General features: G+C 47.2%; 15 non-coding genes and 1 pseudogene across 15 annotated transcripts; all 16 read right to left on the bottom strand.

Annotated features, from left to right (window-relative positions):
- Window positions 1-214: 214 nt before the first annotated feature.
- On the bottom strand, window positions 215-377 carry LOC135022503 (U1 spliceosomal RNA). The gene has a single exon (XR_010219616.1). It is a non-coding gene; the product is annotated as a U1 spliceosomal RNA (small nuclear RNA).
- A 152-nt stretch (window positions 378-529) lies between these two features.
- On the bottom strand, window positions 530-693 carry LOC135022619 (U1 spliceosomal RNA). The gene has a single exon (XR_010219714.1). It is a non-coding gene; the product is annotated as a U1 spliceosomal RNA (small nuclear RNA).
- Window positions 694-3,117: 2,424 nt separating this feature from the next.
- Window positions 3,118-3,281, bottom strand: LOC135022650 (U1 spliceosomal RNA). The gene has a single exon (XR_010219736.1). It is a non-coding gene; the product is annotated as a U1 spliceosomal RNA (small nuclear RNA).
- A 152-nt stretch (window positions 3,282-3,433) lies between these two features.
- Window positions 3,434-3,597, bottom strand: LOC135022492 (U1 spliceosomal RNA). The gene has a single exon (XR_010219605.1). It is a non-coding gene; the product is annotated as a U1 spliceosomal RNA (small nuclear RNA).
- Window positions 3,598-4,267: 670 nt separating this feature from the next.
- On the bottom strand, window positions 4,268-4,431 carry LOC135022594 (U1 spliceosomal RNA). Its single transcript, XR_010219703.1, has one exon. It is a non-coding gene; the product is annotated as a U1 spliceosomal RNA (small nuclear RNA).
- An 835-nt stretch (window positions 4,432-5,266) lies between these two features.
- On the bottom strand, window positions 5,267-5,402 carry LOC135022601 (U1 spliceosomal RNA; annotated as a pseudogene).
- A 152-nt stretch (window positions 5,403-5,554) lies between these two features.
- LOC135022607 (U1 spliceosomal RNA) lies at window positions 5,555-5,718 on the bottom strand. Its single transcript, XR_010219707.1, has one exon. It is a non-coding gene; the product is annotated as a U1 spliceosomal RNA (small nuclear RNA).
- Window positions 5,719-6,392: 674 nt separating this feature from the next.
- Window positions 6,393-6,555, bottom strand: LOC135022518 (U1 spliceosomal RNA). Its single transcript, XR_010219631.1, has one exon. It is a non-coding gene; the product is annotated as a U1 spliceosomal RNA (small nuclear RNA).
- Window positions 6,556-6,707: 152 nt separating this feature from the next.
- Window positions 6,708-6,871, bottom strand: LOC135022398 (U1 spliceosomal RNA). The gene has a single exon (XR_010219514.1). It is a non-coding gene; the product is annotated as a U1 spliceosomal RNA (small nuclear RNA).
- A 674-nt stretch (window positions 6,872-7,545) lies between these two features.
- LOC135022497 (U1 spliceosomal RNA) lies at window positions 7,546-7,708 on the bottom strand. The gene has a single exon (XR_010219611.1). It is a non-coding gene; the product is annotated as a U1 spliceosomal RNA (small nuclear RNA).
- Window positions 7,709-7,860: 152 nt separating this feature from the next.
- LOC135022437 (U1 spliceosomal RNA) lies at window positions 7,861-8,024 on the bottom strand. Its single transcript, XR_010219550.1, has one exon. It is a non-coding gene; the product is annotated as a U1 spliceosomal RNA (small nuclear RNA).
- Window positions 8,025-8,698: 674 nt separating this feature from the next.
- Window positions 8,699-8,861, bottom strand: LOC135022517 (U1 spliceosomal RNA). Its single transcript, XR_010219630.1, has one exon. It is a non-coding gene; the product is annotated as a U1 spliceosomal RNA (small nuclear RNA).
- Window positions 8,862-9,013: 152 nt separating this feature from the next.
- On the bottom strand, window positions 9,014-9,177 carry LOC135022397 (U1 spliceosomal RNA). The gene has a single exon (XR_010219513.1). It is a non-coding gene; the product is annotated as a U1 spliceosomal RNA (small nuclear RNA).
- Window positions 9,178-9,851: 674 nt separating this feature from the next.
- Window positions 9,852-10,014, bottom strand: LOC135022502 (U1 spliceosomal RNA). Its single transcript, XR_010219615.1, has one exon. It is a non-coding gene; the product is annotated as a U1 spliceosomal RNA (small nuclear RNA).
- Window positions 10,015-10,166: 152 nt separating this feature from the next.
- Window positions 10,167-10,330, bottom strand: LOC135022596 (U1 spliceosomal RNA). Its single transcript, XR_010219705.1, has one exon. It is a non-coding gene; the product is annotated as a U1 spliceosomal RNA (small nuclear RNA).
- A 12,034-nt stretch (window positions 10,331-22,364) lies between these two features.
- On the bottom strand, window positions 22,365-22,528 carry LOC135022649 (U1 spliceosomal RNA). The gene has a single exon (XR_010219735.1). It is a non-coding gene; the product is annotated as a U1 spliceosomal RNA (small nuclear RNA).
- Window positions 22,529-22,589: the final 61 nt, after the last annotated feature.

Genomic DNA, 22,589 nt, shown 5'->3' with positions numbered 1-22,589 from the left:
ACTGTAACAGCTCCAGAGCTGCTCTGTAAGGCAAGTAAAAGGGTGTGGGCCCTGCAGCACTACCTGTAGTTTGCATTGTGCATTGGAAGGCACAAAGTAAGCAGACGGGAGGAGAAGTCAGGATAGTGCACAAGGGTATAGAAGGGAGCGGTTGAAGAAAAGAGAAGTGGAAACAGACAGCAAACTAGGCTGGAGAGAGACCTGAGACAAAGAGATCTGAATTATACGAGAGCCGACCAGGGGAAACACAAATTATGCAGTCAAGTTTCCCACATTTGGGGAAATCGCAGGGGCAGCACACCCAGAGTGCAATGGGTGAGCCTTGCCCTGGGAGAAGCACCTTCATGATCATAGTATCTCACCTGGCAGGTAAGTAGGAGTTGGGCTAGAGCTGGGGAGGGTCGCTGTTCGGGCACCCCCCTGTCAAGTGAAAGAGATCCAACTGAGGCAGCACAAGGGAACTCTCGAAAGAAGAACAAGGCTAGAGGAAGATCTGAGACAAAGAAATCTGACTTTTACCAGAGCTGACCAGAGGAAAGCACAAACACAGTCCCCCACTACCACAAATAATGCAGTCGAGTTTCCCACATTTGGGAAAATCACAGGGGTCAGCATACCCAGAATGCAATGAATGAACCTCACCCTGGGAGAACAATCTTCATGACCATGGTATCTCCTATGCAAAATAAGTATGATTTGGGATAGGGCTGGTGAGGGCCGCTGCTCAGGCACATCTCTGTCAAGTAAAGGAGATTCAACTGAGGCAGCACAAGGGAACTCTCATCTGGGGACAACAACTGCAGGGAGACCACATCTTTTCAGATGAACATGGGAGGGCGGAAGGCTGCCTAATACTGAAGCACCATCAAATATCAAACCATATGCAACAACTAGTACAAGCACTCCTTGGGGAAGGTCTGCAGCAGACGGATTTGCATACGGTGATGTTATCCAAGCAGTGGGCCAAAGTTGACTGGAACCCTCATCTGCATATGAAAAGAGAAAAGGGGCATGCAGGGCATGGCGGCCTTTTGCAGTGCTTGGATGACCCCTAGTTCGCATTAAACACCCCCACCCTCCTTTGGTGTGGGGCTCATGTTGGCCATGCCCCATCCCCTGAAGCATTCAAGCTGATTTCTTGCAGCAGCTGGGCACTGTAACAGCTCCAGAGCTGTTCTGTAAGGCAAGTAAAAGGGTGTGGGCCCTGCAGCACCACCTGTTGTTCGCATTGTGCGTTGGAAGGCACAAATTAAGCAGACGGGAGGAGAAGTCAGGATAGTGCGCAAGGGCATACTTTTCTCTTAGTCCGGGGGCAAGGCTTCAAAATGGGGTCTGCAACGGAGGAGACACAGGGGGCGTGGTCACAGCAGCTTTTCTCTACAGCCTGCACCAGCAGGAGCCTACACCATTTTTTATGATCACGCTGAACTGCAGTGCGACTGCAATTACAGCATGGTCAAGAAGGGAGGCGTCATGCTGGGTGGCCATGCCCTGTCACTGTGCAGGAGCCAGCACAGCTCACACACTAGTCCCCGGGTGCAGCCCCCAACCCCCGGGACACCCGGAGCAACAAAATGTAGATTCAGGCCACCAGGCCACGCCCCTACCTATGAAACCATGCCTCCTTTTTACCATTGCGCTGTTTATCTGCGCGCACTGCATTACAATCTCCCTCGCCACCTTTCTGGGTGTCACCAGTGATAGTGACACCTCTGCCATGCTTGTAGCAGCTGGTCCTAAGATCTACGCCTCAAGCCCTGAGTGTTTGCCCTTGTGACTTGTTGATCATCATAGCGAAGCAGATGCTTACAGAAAACTGCAGGGGCTTAGATTGAAAATAAAAAAATTGATGGGTATAAGGTAGAGAGGAGCGGGTTCGGTTCTCCGAGAACCGAATTCCCCACGAACTCCACGTGGTTTACACTGGTCCGAGGCAGGCTCGGTTGTTCCCGCCTGACTCGGAAAACCTGAACAAGGGAAAATGTCATCATCCCGCTGTCGGATTCTTGCGAGATTCGGATTCCATATAAAGAGCTGCGCGTTGCTGCCATTTTTACTCGTGCATTGAAGAGAGAGCGGAGAGGACGTGGCTATGTTCTCTCAGTGGAAATCTCAATATCAGTGCTCAGTATCAGTGGTTACTTATTGCTGCTCAGTAATACTAGTAGTGTGTCTCTCCTGCTCAGTGTCAGTTCTCAGTAGTATCCTCATCAGTGCTCAGTATCACTGCTCATTGTCTTGTGCTGCATTGTGGTGCTCAGCATACTACAGTACATTACTAATAGTCCAGTGCTGCATCTTGCTGCTCAGTGTCAGTTCTAGTATCCTCATCAGTGCTCACTATCACTGCTCATTGCATTGTGGTGTTCTGTATACTACAGTAACATAGTAATATAGTATATATAGAGGAGCGGGTTCGGTTCTCCGAGAACCGAATTCCCGACGAACTCCACGTGGTTTACACTGGTCCGTGGCAGGCTCGGTTGTTCCCGCCTGACTCGGAAAACCTGAACAAGGGAAAATGTCATCATCCCGCTGTCGGATTCTCGCGAGATTCGGATTCCATATAAAGAGCTGTGCGTTGCCGCCATTTTTACTCGTGCATTGAAGAGAGAGCGGAGAGGACGTGGCTATGTTCTCTCAGTGGAAATCTCAATATCAGTGCCCAGTATCAGTGGTTACTTATTGCTGCTCAGTAATACTAGTAGTGTGTCTCTCCTGCTCAGTGTCAGTTCTCAGTAGTATCCTCATCAGTGCTCAGTATCACTGCTCATTGTCTTGTGCTGCATTGTGGTGCTCAGCATACAACAGTACATTACTAATAGTCCAGTGCTGCATCTTGCTGCTCATGTTGGCTATGCCCCAGCCCCTGAAGCATTCAAGCTGATTTCTTGCAGCAGCTGGGCACTGTAACAGCTCCAGAGCTGCTCTGTAAGGCAAGTAAAAGGGTGTTGGCCCTGCAGCACTACCTGTAGTTTGCATTGTGCGTTGGAAGGCACAAAGTAAGCAGACAGGAGAAGTCAGGAGAGTGCACAAGGGCATAGAAGGCAGGGGCTCAAGAAAAGAGAAGTGGAAACAGACAGCAAACTAGGCTGGAGAGAGACCTGAGACAAAGAGATCTGAATTATACGAGTAGCCGACCAGAGGAAACACAAATTATGCAGTCAAGTGTCCCACATTTGGGGAAATCGTAGGAGCAGCACACCCAGAGTGCAATGGGTGAGCCTTGCCCTGGTAGAAGCACCTTCCTGATCATAGTATCTCACTTGGCAGGTAAGTAGGAGTTGGGCTTGAGCTGGGGAGGGTCGCTGCTCGGGCACCCCCCTGTCAAGTGAAGGAGATCCAACTGAGGCAGCACAAGGAAACTCTCAAAAAAAGAACAAGGCTAGAGGAAGATCTGAGACAAAGAAATCTGACTTTTACCAGAGCTGACCAGAGGAAAGCACAAACACAGTCCCCCACTACCACAAATAATGCAGTCGAGTTTCCCACATTTGGGGAAATCACAGGGGTCAGCATACCCAGAATGCAATGAATGAACCTCACCCTGGGAGAACAATCTTCATGACCATGGTATCTCCTATGCAAAATAAGTATGATTTGGGATAGGGCTGGGGAGGGCCGCTGCTCAGGCACATCTCTTTCAAGTAAAGGAGATTCAACTGAGGCAGCACAAGGGTACTCTCATCTGGGGACAACAACTGCAGGGAGAACACATATTTTCAGATGAAAATGGGAGAGCTGAAGGCTGCCTAATACTGAAGCACCCCAAACAACAAACCAAATGCAACAACTAGTACAAGCATTCCTGGGGGAAGGTCTGCAGAAGACGGATTTGCATACGGTGATGTCATCCAAGCAGTGGGCCAAAGTTGGCTGGAACCCTCATCTGCATATGAAAAGAGAAAAGGGGTATGCAGGGCATGGCGGCCTTTTGCGGCGCTTGGATGACCCTTAGTTCGCATTAAACACCTCCACCCTCCGTCGGTGTGGGGCTCATGTTGGCTATGCCCCAGCCCCTGAAGCATTCAAGCTGATTTCTTGCAGCAGCTGGGCACTGTAACAGCTCCAGAGCTGCTCTGAAAGGCAAGTAAAAGGGTGTGGGCCCTGCAGCACTACCTGTAGTTTGCATTGTGCGTTGGAAGGCACAAAGTAAGCAGACAGGAGAAGTCAGGAGAGTGCACAAGGGCATAGAAGGCAGCGGCTCAAGAAAAGAGAAGTGGAAACAGACAGCAAACTAGGCTGGAGAGAGACCTGAGACAAAGAGATCTGAATTATACGAGTAGCCGACTAGAGGAAACACAAATTATGCAGTCAAGTGTCCCACATTTGGGGAAATCGTAGGAGCAGCACACCCAGAGTGCAATGGGTGAGCCTTGCCCTGGGAGAAGCACCTTCCTGATCATAGTATCTCACCTGGCAGGTAAGTAGGAGTTGGGCTAGAGATGGGGAGGGTCGCTGCTCGGGCACCCCCCTGTCAAGTGAAGTTCTGCAGAAGACGGATTTGCATACGGTGATGTCATCCAAGCAGTGGGTCAAAGTTGGCTTCAACCCTCATCTGCATATGAAAAGAGAAAAGGGGCGTGCAGGGCATGGCGGCCTTTTGCGGTGCTTGGATGACCCCTAGTTCGCATTAAACACCTCCACCCTCCTTTGGTGTGGGGCTCATGTTGGCCATGCCCCATCCCCTGAAGATGAACATGGGAGGGCAGAAGGCTGCCTAATACTGAAGCACCCCCAAACAACAAACCAAATGCAACAACTAGTGCAAGCATTCCTGGGGGAAGGCCTGCCGCAGATGGATTTGCATATGGTGATGTCATCCAAGCAGTGGGTCAAAGTTGGCTTCAACCCTCGTCTGCATATGAAAAGAGAAAAGGGGCGTGCAGGGCATGGTGGCCTTTTGCGGCGCTTGGCTGACCCCTAGTTTGCATTAAACACCTCCACCCTCCTTTGGTGTGGGGCTCATGTTGGCTATGCCCCAGCCCCTGAAGCATTCAAGCTGATTTCTTGCAGCAGCTGGGCACTGTAACAGCTCCAGAGCTGCTCTGTAAGGCAAGTAAAAGGGTGTGGGCCCTGCAGCACTACCTGTAGTTTGCATTGTGCATTGGAAGGCACAAAGTAAGCAGACGGGAGGAGAAGTCAGGATAGTGCACAAGGGTATAGAAGGGAGCGGCTGAAGAAAAGAGAAGTGGAAACAGACAGCAAACTAGGCTGGAGAGAGACCTGAGACAAAGAGATCTGAATTATACGAGAGCCGACGAGGGGAAACACAAATTATGCAGTCAAGTTTCCCACATTTGGGGAAATCGCAGGAGCAGCACACCCAGAGTGCAATGGTTGAGCCTTGCCCTGGGAGAAGCACCTTCATGATCATAGTATCTCACCTGGCAGGTAAGTAGGAGTTGGGCTAGAGCTGGGGAGGGTCGCTGCTCGGGTTCCCCCCTGTGAAGTGAAGGAGATCCAACTGAGGCAGCACCAGGGAACTCTCGAAAGAAGAACAAGGCTAGAGGAAGATCTGAGACAAAGAAATCTGACTTTTACCAGAGCTGACCAGAGGAAAGCACAAACACAGTCCCCCACTACCACAAATAATGCAGTCGAGTTTCCCACATTTGGGAAAATCACAGGGGTCAGCATACCCAGAATGCAATGAATGAACCTCACCCTGGGAGAACAATCTTCATGACCATGGTATCTCCTATGCAAAATAAGTATGATTTGGGATAGGGCTGGTGAGGGCAGCTGCTCAGGCACATCTCTGTCAAGTAAAGGAGATTCAACTGAGGCAGCACAAGTGAACTCTCATCTGGGGACAACAACTGCAGGGAGACCACATCTTTTCAGATGAACATGGGAGGGCGGAAGGCTGCCTAATACTGAAGCACCATCAAATATCAAACCATATGCAACAACTAGTACAAGCACTCCTGGGGGAAGGTCTGCAGCAGACGGATTTGCATACGGTGATGTTATCCAAGCAGTGGGCCAAAGTTGACTGGAACCCTCATCTGCATATGAAAAGAGAAAAGGGGCATGCAGGGCATGGCGGCCTTTTGCAGTGCTTGGATGACCCCTAGTTCGCATTAAACACCTCCCCCCTCCTTTGGTGTGGGGCTCATGTTGGCCATGCCCCATCCCCTGAAGCATTCAAGCTGATTTCTTGCAGCAGCTGGGCACTGTAACAGCTCCAGAGCTGCTCTGTAAGGCAAGTAAAAGGGTGTGGGCCCTGCAGCACTACCTGTAGTTTGCATTGTGCATTGGAAGGCACAAAGTAAGCAGACGGGAGGAGAAGTCAGGATAGTGCACAAGGGTATAGAAGGGAGCGGCTGAAGAAAAGAGAAGTGGAAACAGACAGCAAACTAGGCTGGAGAGAGACCTGAGACAAATAGATCTGAATTATACGAGAGCCGACCAGGGGAAACACAAATTATGCAGTCAAGTTTCCCACATTTGGGGAAATCGCAGGGGCAGCACACCCAGAGTGCAATGGGTGAGCCTTGCCCTGGGAGAAGCACCTTCATGATCATAGTATCTCACCTGGCAGGTAAGTAGGAGTTGGGCTAGAGCTGGGGAGGGTCGCTGCTCGGGTAACCCCCTGTCAAGTGAAGGAGATCCAACTGAGGCAGCACAATGGAACTCTCGAAAGAAGAACAAGGCTAGAGGAAAATCTGAGACAAAGAAATCTGACTTTTACCAGAGCTGACCAGAGGAAAGCACAAACACAGTCCCCCACTACCACAAATAATGCAGTCAAGTTTCCCACATTTGGGGAAATCACAGGGGTCAGCATACCCAAAATGCAATGAATGAACCTCACCCTGGGAGAACAATCTTCATGACCATGGTATCTCCTATGCAAAATAAGTATGATTTGGAATAGGGCTGGGGAGGGCCGCTGCTCATGCACATCTCTGTCAAGTAAAGGAGATTCAACTGAGGCAGCACAAGGGAACTCTCATCTGGGGACAACAACTGCAGGGAGAACACATATTTTCAGATGAACATGGGAGGGCAGAAGGCTGCCTAATACTGAAGCACCCCCAAACAACAAACCAAATGCAACAACTAGTGCAAGCATTCCTGGGGGAAGTTCTGCAGAAGACGGATTTGCATACGGTGATGTCATCCAAGCAGTGGGTCAAAGTTGGCTTCAACCCTCATCTGCATTTGAAAAGAGAAAAGGGGCGTGCAGGGCATGGCGGCCTTTTGCGGTGCTTGGATGACCCCTAGTTCGCATTAAACACCTCCACCCTCCTTTGGTGTGGGGCTCATGTTGGCCATGCCCCATCCCCTGAAGCATTCAAGCTGATTTCTTGCAGCAGCTGGGCACTGTAACAGCTCCAGAGCTGCTCTGTAAGGCAAGTAAAAGGGTGTGGGCCCTGCAGCACTACCTGTAGTTTGCATTGTGCATTGGAAGGCACAAAGTAAGCAGACGGGAGGAGAAGTCAGGATAGTGCACAAGGGTATAGAAGGGAGCGGTTGAAGAAAAGAGAAGTGGAAACAGACAGCAAACTAGGCTGGAGAGAGACCTGAGACAAAGAGATCTGAATTATACGAGAGCCGACCAGGGGAAACACAAATTATGCAGTCAAGTTTCCCACATTTGGGGAAATCGCAGGGGCAGCACACCCAGAGTGCAATGGGTGAGCCTTGCCCTGGGAGAAGCACCTTCATGATCATAGTATCTCACCTGACAGGTAAGTAGGAGTTGGGCTAGAGCTGGGGAGGGTCGCTGTTCGGGCACCCCCCTGTCAAGTGAAAGAGATCCAACTGAGGCAGCACAAGGGAACTCTCGAAAGAAGAACAAGGCTAGAGGAAGATCTGAGACAAAGAAATCTGACTTTTACCAGAGCTGACCAGAGGAAAGCACAAACACAGTCACCCACTACCACAAATAATGCAGTCGAGTTTCCCACATTTGGGAAAATCACAGGGGTCAGCATACCCAGAATGCAATGAATGAACCTCACCCTGGGAGAACAATCTTCATGACCATGGTATCTCCTATGCAAAATAAGTATGATTTGGGATAGGGCTGGTGAGGGCAGCTGCTCAGGCACATCTCTGTCAAGTAAAGGAGATTCAACTGAGGCAGCACAAGTGAACTCTCATCTGGGGACAACAACTGCAGGGAGACCACATCTTTTCAGATGAACATGGGAGGGCGGAAGGCTGCCTAATACTGAAGCACCATCAAATATCAAACCATATGCAACAACTAGTACAAGCACTCCTGGGGGAAGGTCTGCAGCAGACGGATTTGCATACGGTGATGTTATCCAAGCAGTGGGCCAAAGTTGACTGGAACCCTCATCTGCATATGAAAAGAGAAAAGGGGCATGCAGGGCATGGCGGCCTTTTGCAGTGCTTGGATGACCCCTAGTTCGCATTAAACACCTCCCCCCTCCTTTGGTGTGGGGCTCATGTTGGCCATGCCCCATCCCCTGAAGCATTCAAGCTGATTTCTTGCAGCAGCTGGGCACTGTAACAGCTCCAGAGCTGCTCTGTAAGGCAAGTAAAAGGGTGTGGGCCCTGCAGCACTACCTGTAGTTTGCATTGTGCATTGGAAGGCACAAAGTAAGCAGACGGGAGGAGAAGTCAGGATAGTGCACAAGGGTATAGAAGGGAGCGGCTGAAGAAAAGAGAAGTGGAAACAGACAGCAAACTAGGCTGGAGAGAGACCTGAGACAAATAGATCTGAATTATACGAGAGCCGACCAGGGGAAACACAAATTATGCAGTCAAGTTTCCCACATTTGGGGAAATCGCAGGGGCAGCACACCCAGAGTGCAATGGGTGAGCCTTGCCCTGGGAGAAGCACCTTCATGATCATAGTATCTCACCTGGCAGGTAAGTAGGAGTTGGGCTAGAGCTGGGGAGGGTCGCTGCTCGGGTACCCCCCTGTCAAGTGAAGGAGATCCAACTGAGGCAGCACAATGGAACTCTCGAAAGAAGAACAAGGCTAGAGGAAAATCTGAGACAAAGAAATCTGACTTTTACCAGAGCTGACCAGAGGAAAGCACAAACACAGTCCCCCACTACCACAAATAATGCAGTCAAGTTTCCCACATTTGGGGAAATCACAGGGGTCAGCATACCCAAAATGCAATGAATGAACCTCACCCTGGGAGAACAATCTTCATGACCATGGTATCTCCTATGCAAAATAAGTATGATTTGGAATAGGGCTGGGGAGGGCCGCTGCTCATGCACATCTCTGTCAAGTAAAGGAGATTCAACTGAGGCAGCACAAGGGAACTCTCATCTGGGGACAACAACTGCAGGGAGAACACATATTTTCAGATGAACATGGGAGGGCAGAAGGCTGCCTAATACTGAAGCACCCCCAAACAACAAACCAAATGCAACAACTAGTGCAAGCATTCCTGGGGGAAGTTCTGCAGAAGACGGATTTGCATACGGTGATGTCATCCAAGCAGTGGGTCAAAGTTGGCTTCAACCCTCATCTGCATATGAAAAGAGAAAAGGGGCGTACAGGGCATGGCGGCCTTTTGTGGTGCTTGGATGACCCCTAGTTCGCATTAAACACCTCCACCCTCCTTTGGTGTGGGGCTCATGTTGGCCATGCCCCATCCCCTGAAGCATTCAAGCTGATTTCTTGCAGCAGCTGGGCACTGTAACAGCTCCAGAGCTGCTCTGTAAGGCAAGTAAAAGGGTGTGGGCCCTGCAGCACTACCTGTAGTTTGCATTGTGCATTGGAAGGCACAAAGTAAGCAGACGGGAGGAGAAGTCAGGATAGTGCACAAGGGTATAGAAGGGAGCGGTTGAAGAAAAGAGAAGTGGAAACAGACAGCAAACTAGGCTGGAGAGAGACCTGAGACAAAGAGATCTGAATTATACGAGAGCCGACCAGGGGAAACACAAATTATGCAGTCAAGTTTCCCACATTTGGGGAAATCGCAGGGGCAGCACACCCAGAGTGCAATGGGTGAGCCTTGCCCTGGGAGAAGCACCTTCATGATCATAGTATCTCACCTGGCAGGTAAGTAGGAGTTGGGCTAGAGCTGGGGAGGGTCGCTGTTCGGGCACCCCCCTGTCAAGTGAAAGAGATCCAACTGAGGCAGCACAAGGGAACTCTCGAAAGAAGAACAAGGCTAGAGGAAGATCTGAGACAAAGAAATCTGACTTTTACCAGAGCTGACCAGAGGAAAGCACAAACACAGTCCCCCACTACCACAAATAATGCAGTCGAGTTTCCCACATTTGGGAAAATCACAGGGGTCAGCATACCCAGAATGCAATGAATGAACCTCACCCTGGGAGAACAATCTTCATGACCATGGTATCTCCTATGCAAAATAAGTATGATTTGGGATAGGGCTGGTGAGGGCCGCTGCTCAGGCACATCTCTGTCAAGTAAAGGAGATTCAACTGAGGCAGCACAAGGGAACTCTCATCTGGGGACAACAACTGCAGGGAGACCACATCTTTTCAGATGAACATGGGAGGGCGGAAGGCTGCCTAATACTGAAGCACCATCAAATATCAAACCATATGCAACAACTAGTACAAGCACTCCTTGGGGAAGGTCTGCAGCAGACGGATTTGCATACGGTGATGTTATCCAAGCAGTGGGCCAAAGTTGACTGGAACCCTCATCTGCATATGAAAAGAGAAAAGGGGCATGCAGGGCATGGCGGCCTTTTGCAGTGCTTGGATGACCCCTAGTTCGCATTAAACACCACCACCCTCCTTTGGTGTGGGGCTCATGTTGGCCATGCCCCATCCCCTGAAGCATTCAAGCTGATTTCTTGCAGCAGCTGGGCACTGTAACAGCTCCAGAGCTGTTCTGTAAGGCAAGTAAAAGGGTGTGGGCCCTGCAGCACCACCTGTTGTTCGCATTGTGCGTTGGAAGGCACAAATTAAGCAGACGGGAGGAGAAGTCAGGATAGTGCGCAAGGGCATACTTTTCTCTTAGTCCGGGGGCAAGGCTTCAAAATGGGGTCTGCAACGGAGGAGACACAGGGGGCGTGGTCACAGCAGCTTTTCTCTACAGCCTGCACCAGCAGGAGCCTACACCATTTTTTATGATCACGCTGAACTGCAGTGCGACTGCAATTACAGCATGGTCAAGAAGGGAGGCGTCATGCTGGGTGGCCATGCCCTGTCACTGTGCAGGAGCCAGCACAGCTCACACACTAGTCCCCGGGTGCAGCCCCCAACCCCCGGGACACCCGGAGCAACAAAATGTAGATTCAGGCCACCAGGCCACGCCCCTACCTATGAAACCATGCCTCCTTTTTACCATTGCGCTGTTTATCTGCGCGCACTGCATTACAATCTCCCTCGCTACCTTTCTGGGTGTCACCAGTGATAGTGACACCTCTGCCATGCTTGTAGCAGCTGGTCCTAAGATCTACGCCTCAAGCCCTGAGTGTTTGCCCTTGTGACTTGTTGATCATCATAGCGAAGCAGATGCTTACAGAAAACTGCAGGGGCTTAGATTGAAAATAAAAAAATTGATGGGTATAAGGTAGAGAGGAGCGGGTTCGGTTCTCCGAGAACCGAATTCCCCACGAACTCCACGTGGTTTACACTGGTCCGAGGCAGGCTCGGTTGTTCCCGCCTGACTCGGAAAACCTGAACAAGGGAAAATGTCATCATCCCGCTGTCGGATTCTTGCGAGATTCGGATTCCATATAAAGAGCTGCGCGTTGCTGCCATTTTTACTCGTGCATTGAAGAGAGAGCGGAGAGGACGTGGCTATGTTCTCTCAGTGGAAATCTCAATATCAGTGCTCAGTATCAGTGGTTACTTATTGCTGCTCAGTAATACTAGTAGTGTGTCTCTCCTGCTCAGTGTCAGTTCTCAGTAGTATCCTCATCAGTGCTCAGTATCACTGCTCATTGTCTTGTGCTGCATTGTGGTGCTCAGCATACTACAGTACATTACTAATAGTCCAGTGCTGCATCTTGCTGCTCAGTGTCAGTTCTAGTATCCTCATCAGTGCTCACTATCACTGCTCATTGCATTGTGGTGTTCTGTATACTACAGTAACATAGTAATATAGTATATATAGAGGAGCGGGTTCGGTTCTCCGAGAACCGAATTCCCGACGAACTCCACGTGGTTTACACTGGTCCGTGGCAGGCTCGGTTGTTCCCGCCTGACTATGAAAACCTGAACAAGGGAAAATGTCATCATCCCGCTGTCAGATTCTCGCGAGATTCGGATTCCATATAAAGAGCTGCGCGTTGCCGCCATTTTTACTCGTGCATTGAAGAGAGAGCGGAGAGGACGTGGCTATGTTCTCTCAGTGGAAATCTCAATATCAGTGCCCAGTATCAGTGGTTACTTATTGCTGCTCAGTAATACTAGTAGTGTGTCTCTCCTGCTCAGTGTCAGTTCTCAGTAGTATCCTCATCAGTGCTCAGTATCACTGCTCATTGTCTTGTGCTGCATTGTGGTGCTCAGCATACAACAGTACATTACTAATAGTTGACAATGCTAAATTCCTTTGTCGTATAAACAACCCTTTATGAAGCTAAGAACACTGTACGCTGTTTACTTAAGAAGTACCGTAATGGTACGCTATCTGCGTAGCGATCGCTCAGCCGTAGGCGAGACGCTCAAGCGTCACGTTCGCTCACGGCCCAGTGATCACAGGACACGTTATTGGTTATGTCTAGGGGAATGATTCGCTGTAGCGTAGCATACGCTCGAGACCACGAGGAGGTCACCAGCGATGCAGACGCTTACAACACTATACCTTTATGTTAAAAACCTTATACCAATGAAATACACAGAATACCTTAACGTGAGTACAGGGTGTAAATGCAACCTTGTGTAACCTGACTATCTACAAAGCTGTTTGAGCGTCACCGACGCTCAAGTGAACACTTAACACTATAGTAAATACACTGATACTGGTTTAGGGTTCCAAAGCCTATTATCTGTATTATATCTAGTATACTTGTAAAAGAGTAACACAGTACAAATGATACACTACAATATAACAAAGACTTCCTAACCAAACACCTAACTAAGGGATAAACTACAATGCTATCCTGGTTTAACACAATACAATACAATACTATAAAGTTTAGTCTAGGGGAGATATGAGAGAAAAGAGAGAATAGAGAGAGAGAAATAGACACAGAGAGAGAGAGAGAGAGAGATTTGCTCACAGAAAGACAATGATTACGGAGAGAACTTACGCACAAAGGGTATGATCGCCTGCGCCTCGATATCCAGCTCCCGATTATCAGCAGATAACCGTTGATGAGAGAGTGAGAGCTGGATGTGGTCGGTCTGCCTATTTATGCCCCACACACAATGCAATCTCCTAGTCCCTACAATCCTACAGTTTATTGGACACAGGAATTCGGCCCTGTACTGTAACCAAAGGTCATAGGTTGATTCATACAGGTGGGCTGTGCTGATTTCCAACAGCTCAGGTGGGTGGGGAACTGGGTTTCCCGCCGCATACCTGAGTATGTGCAAATCATAGAAATGGACATAAACTTCTTATGTCCATAACTATTCGCACGAGCGATTAATACGCTCCAAACCAACACCGGAATATTGCTAATTAAATACTCTTCCGATGGGTACCAAACACTGCTGTATGACTCCTGTTAGACCCTTCGTGCAATACAAAGAGGGATTCCTCCGCTCAGGGACATTCTATCTAAACCAAACTTACAGAAACTATTGAGGGGAACATGATCTATAAACTACATTAATTGTGAACTTTTGTAACGAATGAGTCGCACGCTACGATCACATAAACTCTACCGTAAATGCGCATACTGCGCGTGCGAGTGCACGCTATTGCGGGTATGCGCTTCCACGGGAGAGCGTACGCATGCGCAGCACGGACCAGTGTGCGGTGCAAATATGGCAGTGTGCACTAAGACATTTTTCTGACTTTGACAGTCCACCCTTTGGCAGTCAATAATAACTGCCACAAAATATTTAAGGAGAAAAATGTAAGTCAGGGGTTAATTGATTTCCATGGTGGGGTAAGGAAGAAGAGAGGAGTAGGTGTGAAAAGGGTATGACCTAGTGAGAGAGTAGGAGCATGTGTGTATGAGTCCATGTTTGGAGGGTCATGTATCATCATGCCGTACGTGTGGTAAATCAAGCTTCGAGGTATTGCGAAGTATACATTTGAATTCCTTCTTATCCTGTGGTACAGGTCTGTGGATGGGCTGTCAAACTCTACCGAGCTCATTTCGGCTGTGGTTGTAACACAATGGGGATGCACATTTTAGTTGATGATACATGAATTGGGGGGGGTATGTGGTTGCTGCTATCTGTGCCTGTATTCCCTATCGACTATGTGTGTTATTACCTGAGGGTTGCAGAGATGAAGATAAAGAACACTTACGAAAAATGCAATGATATTCTATGTCAGGTTAATGTACGTTCGTCGATTGGGGTCTTGATTGGTGTCGGTTGATTGGAGTCTTCTTCTTTGTGCTTTTGCTCATAAATCGTGAGTAAAGCAAACAACGTCCATGGATTTACAAAAAATGTTGGGCTAGCGTGATTTTAAAGTTCCTAGGGAAACTGGGGTACCCATGGCATTGTCCATCAAAATCTTGTATATCAGGTCGTCTGCTCTTCTTCTTTCCATCTTTCCGTTGTCGGCCCCTTGGCTCATCAAATCCTTCGTCTACGTGGGTCTTTGTACCTCGGAGGAAAACATAGAAATGGGTGAAAGACGGACCGTATACTCATTACATCATTACGTCATGGTTTCTAGCATTGGGTCATAAATCAAATCCAGGTTAATTACAGTTTCCTCACTCCTTAAGCTCATCACTTTCGTACTTTGCTTGCACCTCATCAAAGCCTGCCCGCATCTAAATATCAATCCAATAGATATAACGACACCCAAAATACATAGGAGAAACTTTCCAACATCCATTATGACTCCTTGAGCCCAGTCTCCTAAACCGGAGAACCAATTTCGCGGGTTCAACCATGACACCCAACCAGTCAGCTCATTACCTACAGCAGCAAGGGTGAGATTGTGTTTTCGACGAAATTCCCACTTCAATTGGAGAATATCGTCCATCTTTTGGTCTATGACCTCTACCGGATCCTCGGTGCTATTTGTGATATACGTGCAACACTTTATGCCGTACTGTGTTGCCAATGTAACACAATATCCGCCTGTTACTGTTGTAAGATAATTAAGAACCATCCTATGCTGAACTAGTTCTGTTTTATAAGCTTGAAGTTCTCTTCCAGTGTATCTAAACGTGTCATCATACATTTCAGTGATATTATCTAATAAATTGGCGAGTGCGGAAATGTATCTATAATTCATCACACCTCGAGCGGTGCGAGTGAAATCTAACGCTACCAGAACCTGAATCCCGGTGGATTCATGGATAAGATCAGAGGCCGGATGCTCTAACCTTTCTGACAGTTGTCTTTTAACTCGGTGCTCGTAATGAGTGTGAGTATAAGGAGCTTGGGCACCACGGTGTATGTCCTTCATTTTGTCATGTGTAACAGTCATCACTTCAGGCAATACTTTTCCAATATAACACAATCCTTCAGAGTTTGGGGCAAGCCACTTGTACGCCTTTCTCCCGCATATGAAATATGCATCATCGGGGAGAACATAAGGGACGGAGAAGGACATGACCATGTTACAAACCTTCCAGGTGAAATCTCCTGACCCTAATTCTTCCAACTGCTTAATGCACGTATCGGTTTGTACGATATGTGCACAGTATCCTGGTGATACCTCTCCAACTTTAGTAATCCTATTTCCTAAGGTATATCGATACCGGAATGATTTTCCTCTACTGGCTATGTGGCGTACGAGTTCTGTATCTGTAGGCATTCTATCTGCTCTGTGTGAAAAGGTCATGGTAAGGTTGCTCCATGACACTTCCCAATTTCCCGGTTTTCTGGGATTGGAGATGTTAAAACATATGAGGGACCTATCTACATGGTATTGGTGGAGCTTTAAACTAGGAGGGCTGGAGATGTTAAACCTCCGGTCCACCGGTCTCCCACCACTTAGCTCAAGTACCTCCCCTACCGTTAAAGGAAATGGTACTAGCCCTGATTTACTATGACCCTGAGGTACTTGAGAGCATACCCAACAATCGGTCTTATTTAACACATTACCCACTAAGGAGTGATAGTCACTCAATGGATGCCGGTCCATATGGATATTAAAACTGGATTGGCATTACTTTGTTACAGAGCCTACAGATACAACTTTCTTTTTGAACTAACATTCCTTCACAGTTGTTTACAAATAACATGGTTGTTAGATCGTGCCCGGTACTCGCCTTTGCTTGGTGATTGGGTTGCTATTGGAAATTTTACACCTCCGTCTCAGTCATCAGGACCTTTCTGGATCCTTTCTCGACCTCACTGGTACTCTCACCGAAACAGACTGCTCTGGTCAACATCATGGTTAACGGGAAAAATCCATATCACAGTCTCTTGGGGCAAGTCCATCTTACAGGAGGAGAAAAGAAGAAATTTGTAAAGGGGGTATAAGATAATCAGTTTGAGGGGGAGAGAACTCGTTACGATAATAAGTTCTCTCGTTTTGTTGTTCTTCTTGTTCTGCTGTCCTCTCAAAAGGTGCTGTCTCTCAGTCTTCAAAAACGATCATTCTGGTGACGCAATATTCCTTCCTAACCGACGATCTTTCTGTAAGGAGCAAAAATCTGGCATTACCATTGGTCCAACTGAGGGGTGACATACCATCTTTAAATCATGGAAACATGAGTGAGAAGAGAGAGAAAATAAAAACAAAAGAGATAGAGAACAATTCATGTGCATATATACATTACATAACTCGACAATAACCATCAATAAGAGAAGAGAAACAAAGCATTTTTAAACATTGTCAACATTAAGAAAACATTGTCAGACTATTTGGCTGTCGTATCTACGTGTCTAATGGTTTCCTTGAGCAGTCCCTCCCCACCAGCACTTGCATTATTCCACTGTCTGTATCTGGCCAGAATACATTGTGGTGGATAGGTCATGCTGGGGTTTGGTAGACTTCTGCAAGGACCAAGCGAATATGCAATGTTTGAATTCTTACCAATAATCGTCAGAGATGGGGATAGAGAGTGAGAAAAGAGAAAAACATTTTTCACAAATACATTTACAACGTTTAACCTGGTCATTCCCGTGTCTTCAGTGAATGACCTCCCACTTCATTAACCGTTACCTCAGGCTTGCCTCCATTCCTAACAATCACCTTTCCTGCCTATGTGATTCTTGATTATAATGGTGTGTGTTGTAATTTTGCTCATTTCTTGGTCTAGGGGGTCTAACTTTATGTGGGCTGTTGCAGTTGTGGGCATAATGCCCTTCTCTCCTACAATGGTAACAAATCCTGGGCTTCCTCCAAGTGTCAGTGAAATGGGGTCTTGGCTGATTTGATGCCTCCTCAAACGCTCGGATGCTCATCATCATCAATCGTTTCCCCTGTGCTTCCCTGGTTCCTTGGTTTTTTATGATTATGGTGTGGTCTTTCTCGTGATCTACAATCTCTTGCAATGTGTCCCTTTCTATGACAATGGTAACAGACTACCATATCTGGATTTCTCGCAGGGGTGTGGGGCTTTTGTTGGGGTGGTCTTGTGGTTTGGGCCTGTATTTTTGCTGCCATTAACTTATCTCTTTGTGACTCTCTGTATCTGGTGATATTCTGATCCTGATTGATGACGGCCTCTCTTAGTGCAGTCACCGAGATATCTCTCCAGTTTGGGTTGGTGGTCTGTACCCTTGTTTTTAATTCATCTTTTAAACCATTCATTAATACCTTAACCGCTATTCTTCTATGTTGCGCATTTGTCTTGATGTCCGTGATCCCAGTGTTTCCAGCCATTATTTGCAGTGCTCGATTGAAATAATTAGAAACATTTTCCCTTTCGTTTTGTCTTATGGAGAAAATTTCATTCCACTTGACAGCAGCTGGGAAATATATTCCTAACTGTCGGTTAATCTGCCTAATACATTCCTGATTGTGTTCCTCCGTACAAGGTACCTCTGTGTTTAATTTACAATCAGCAATGAACTTTTCAGGGTCAACCCTGGAGGGCAAACATGCCCTCAGCACTGTCCGCCACTCTTTGTTGGTGGGTTCTGTGGCGTTTCCTAGTTCTTTTATAAACCTTTGACATTTGGCTAGATTTTTCCTAGGATCAGGAAATTCAGACACAATTGATCTCAATTCGGTCCGGGACAAGAGACAGCGCATTGCACTGTCCTTGACGGGAATGATTCCCTGATCGTCAGTCTTCCCATTGGGGACTGAGATCACCCTGGCCAGATTGAGCTCAGTTCCATCATCTTGTGTTGGCCTTACAATATGGGGTACATCTGTTTGTGCGTGATATGAAACATTGTACGTACCTGTGGACACGACCTCACCTGACCCTCCGTTAGGGGGTTCGATTATTGCCTTTACCCATTTGGTCGTGTCCACCTGGATGGCTTCTGTGATGGTTGTTGGAAGAGGTGCTGACATCGTTCTGGGCTCACTGTCTTGTTTGTATTCCTGAGGGAGGTTTGACATGGGGTGCAACTGGCACAGGTTAATAGTTGTACATTCAACAGTATTACAATAATCATTGTTACATTTATTACACTTATTCTTATAATCTATATTACAGTTGCTAAGAGCGTTTTTATTGTTCCACCCTTGTGCTTTTCTCTCCGCAATCAACTCCTCTCCCGATGCCATGTCTCTCCTCTCAAGATAAGAGTCAGAAAAGTCAATAGACTCTCTTTGTAATTCACTTTCCTGTTGCCATAACTGTAAATATTCATAATGTTTATTTTGTCTCTTCGTTAGTTCAACGAGACTTATCCTCCTCCTTAAATTTTGTAACACCTCTGGACTGAAGCTACCTATTCTTGGGAACTTGTCCCTGTCTTGTACAGTCATTCTCTCCCATTCATCACAAAAAACTTCAGCGTGATTTCCATATTTCTTACACATCACATATCGTGCCGACCCGATGGATCGGTTCTCTGAATCAACCTGAACCTGGGTTGATCGCCCCCTACCTGAACAAATGGCCCCCATAATCTGCAGGCGTTGCTTATTCCTCCTTGAATATCAAGGCTTTCAGCGCACCCTTACAAACAAACCAAGATGTCCTTGGGCAGGCCGGCGGTGGTGGTTTATCAAGTACCCCACTTACTTCTCGCCCACGTTGGCCTATGCCGCAATCACTGTAAACCAGAGCTGTGGTACCCAACCCAGGGCCCCTGTGAACCTTTAGTTTACTGGAACATATGAGGGTTACCCGCAGGACACTTACTCTTTCCAGTAAAGTTGGGGTTGTTAGATAGTTCCTGAGTGACCAGCGAACTTCCCTTCCAAAAATAAAAAATTACACAAATCACGTCAGAACGTACAGATAGCGTTTGTGACCACTTTACTCTAATGGTATTAGGTCAGATTACTAACTACTGCACACAATAACGTGCGGTCCAATCGTTCAGTATACGAGCACTACTTGTCATGTACTGAAAGATCAATGGAATCTATGTTTCCGGCTGCGATTCCTTCAGCCAGAGCTTGTATGGCCTATATGGGTTCTGCACCAACACCCCAGGCGTTGTGCCACTGGACTTTTATAGCGGACCTTTTACCTTACGACCTCCTGGTCTTGTTCCTTATGACCTCCTGGTCTTGTTACCTTATGGTCTGCTATACTCTAATGCTCAAATATTATTTAACCAGAGATGCCTCCCTGGCCACCGTATATGTCACTTACACGTATGTTCCTTAACGAGTACCCGACTTTCCTTTTGGTTCCACCTTTAAAATTGTATAAACTTTTGTATACAAAACACACTCACTCAACACATGTACACTTTTGTTTCTATATCTATTTCTGCGCAGAAATTGTCTTCAGGCCAAGAGTGTTACCAATTAGGAGCAGGATCTGTTAAACTAAATTTTAGATTTTCCAAAAATAGATTTGCGTTATTTACCGCGTCGCGTTATCTACCGCTGTGCGTTACTTATCGCTTTTGCGCTAATTATCGCTTTGCGCTAATTATCGCTTTGCGCTAATTCAACTTTTCGTGACTTGGGCTACGTGGGCGTAACCAGACGCTACGTTGCGTAGTGTACGCTGCGTGCGTCTGCCTTTTGGATTGCGTACGCTAGTCTTTGTTAGCGACACGTGTACGCAATGCAAAGGATCCACCGTAACACAATATATTTATTTATCAATGTAGATGATCCCTGATCATCTACCGCAATCCACACTGACTGCCTTGTTTTCCAGACAACCCGTGTGTTGTTCTATACTTTAACTATTACCTCTACTATTAAATAACAGCAAATTTCCTTTTAGCCCTTTCTATCAACTATAAAATTTGGCAAACAGGAATAGTGATATACGAAAAAATGAAATAGAAATGCAGATATATGCGTGCGTACGCAAGACAAAAGAAAAATAAACAGTTTTAAAAGACACAAGCGTTTTGTTCTTACTTCCGGTTACCGGATTCCTTCAGCACTCTTTACCTAAGCGAAGCAGACGCTTATCCCGTCAGCAACTGCGAGACAACCTCCCACCCTTTTGCTGGGGGATAACGTCTGCTGATCTACCTAGTGCAGATGTGAAAAGGACCGGACGAGCCCGCAATTGACAATGCTAAATTCCTTTGTCGTATAAACAACCCTTTATGAAGCTAAGAACACTGTACGCTGTTTACTTAAGAAGTACCGTAATGGTACGCTATCTGCGTAGCGATCGCTCAGCCGTAGGCGAGACGCTCAAGCGTCACGTTCGCTCACGGCCCAGTGATCACAGGACACGTTATTGGTTATGTCTAGGGGAATGATTCGCTGTAGCGTAGCATACGCTCGAGACCACGAGGAGGTCACCAGCGATGCAGACGCTTACAACACTATACCTTTATGTTAAAAACCTTATACCAATGAAATACACAGAATACCTTAACGTGAGTACAGGGTGTAAATGCAACCTTGTGTAACCTGACTATCTACAAAGCTGTTTGAGCGTCACCGACGCTCAAGTGAACACTTAACACTATAGTAAATACACTGATACTGGTTTAGGGTTCCAAAGCCTATTATCTGTATTATATCTAGTATACTTGTAAAAGAGTAACACAGTACAAATGATACACTACAATATAACAAAGACTTCCTAACCAAACACCTAACTAAGGGATAAACTACAATGCTATCCTGGTTTAACACAATACAATACAATACTATAAAGTTTAGTCTAGGGGAGATATGAGAGAAAAGAGAGAATAGAGAGAGAGAAATAGACACAGAGAGAGAGAGAGAGAGAGATTTGCTCACAGAAAGACAATGATTACGGAGAGAACTTACGCACAAAGGGTATGATCGCCTGCGCCTCGATATCCAGCTCCCGATTATCAGCAGATAACCGTTGATGAGAGAGTGAGAGCTGGATGTGGTCGGTCTGCCTATTTATGCCCCACACACAATGCAATCTCCTAGTCCCTACAATCCTACAGTTTATTGGACACAGGAATTCGGCCCTGTACTGTAACCAAAGGTCATAGGTTGATTCATACAGGTGGGCTGTGCTGATTTCCAACAGCTCAGGTGGGTGGGGAACTGGGTTTCCCGCCGCATACCTGAGTATGTGCAAATCATAGAAATGGACATAAACTTCTTATGTCCATAACTATTCGCACGAGCGATTAATACGCTCCAAACCAACACCGGAATATTGCTAATTAAATACTCTTCCGATGGGTACCAAACACTGCTGTATGACTCCTGTTAGACCCTTCGTGCAATACAAAGAGGGATTCCTCCGCTCAGGGACATTCTATCTAAACCAAACTTACAGAAACTATTGAGGGGAACATGATCTATAAACTACATTAATTGTGAACTTTTGTAACGAATGAGTCGCACGCTACGATCACATAAACTCTACCGTAAATGCGCATACTGCGCGTGCGAGTGCACGCTATTGCGGGTATGCGCTTCCACGGGAGAGCGTACGCATGCGCAGCACGGACCAGTGTGCGGTGCAAATATGGCAGTGTGCACTAAGACATTTTTCTGACTTTGACATAGTCCAGTGCTGCATCTTGCTGCTCATGTTGGCTATGCCCCAGCCCCTGAAGCATTCAAGCTGATTTCTTGCAGCAGCTGGGCACTGTAACAGCTCCAGAGCTGCTCTGTAAGGCAAGTAAAAGGGTGTTGGCCCTGCAGCACTACCTGTAGTTTGCATTGTGCGTTGGAAGGCACAAAGTAAGCAGACAGGAGAAGTCAGGAGAGTGCACAAGGGCATAGAAGGCAGGGGCTCAAGAAAAGAGAAGTGGAAACAGACAGCAAACTAGGCTGGAGAGAGACCTGAGACAAAGAGATCTGAATTATACGAGTAGCCGACCAGAGGAAACACAAATTATGCAGTCAAGTGTCCCACATTTGGGGAAATCGTAGGAGCAGCACACCCAGAGTGCAATGGGTGAGCCTTGCCCTGGTAGAAGCACCTTCCTGATCATAGTATCTCACTTGGCAGGTAAGTAGGAGTTGGGCTTGAGCTGGGGAGGGTCGCTGCTCGGGCACCCCCCTGTCAAGTGAAGGAGAT

This window comes from Pseudophryne corroboree, unplaced genomic scaffold, assembly GCF_028390025.1.
Source record: "Pseudophryne corroboree isolate aPseCor3 unplaced genomic scaffold, aPseCor3.hap2 scaffold_388, whole genome shotgun sequence".
In the NCBI taxonomy this organism is placed as follows: Eukaryota; Metazoa; Chordata; class Amphibia; order Anura; family Myobatrachidae; genus Pseudophryne; species Pseudophryne corroboree.
Note: the sequence above shows the minus strand (reverse complement) of the source record. Positions and strands in the feature narration are given on the sequence as shown.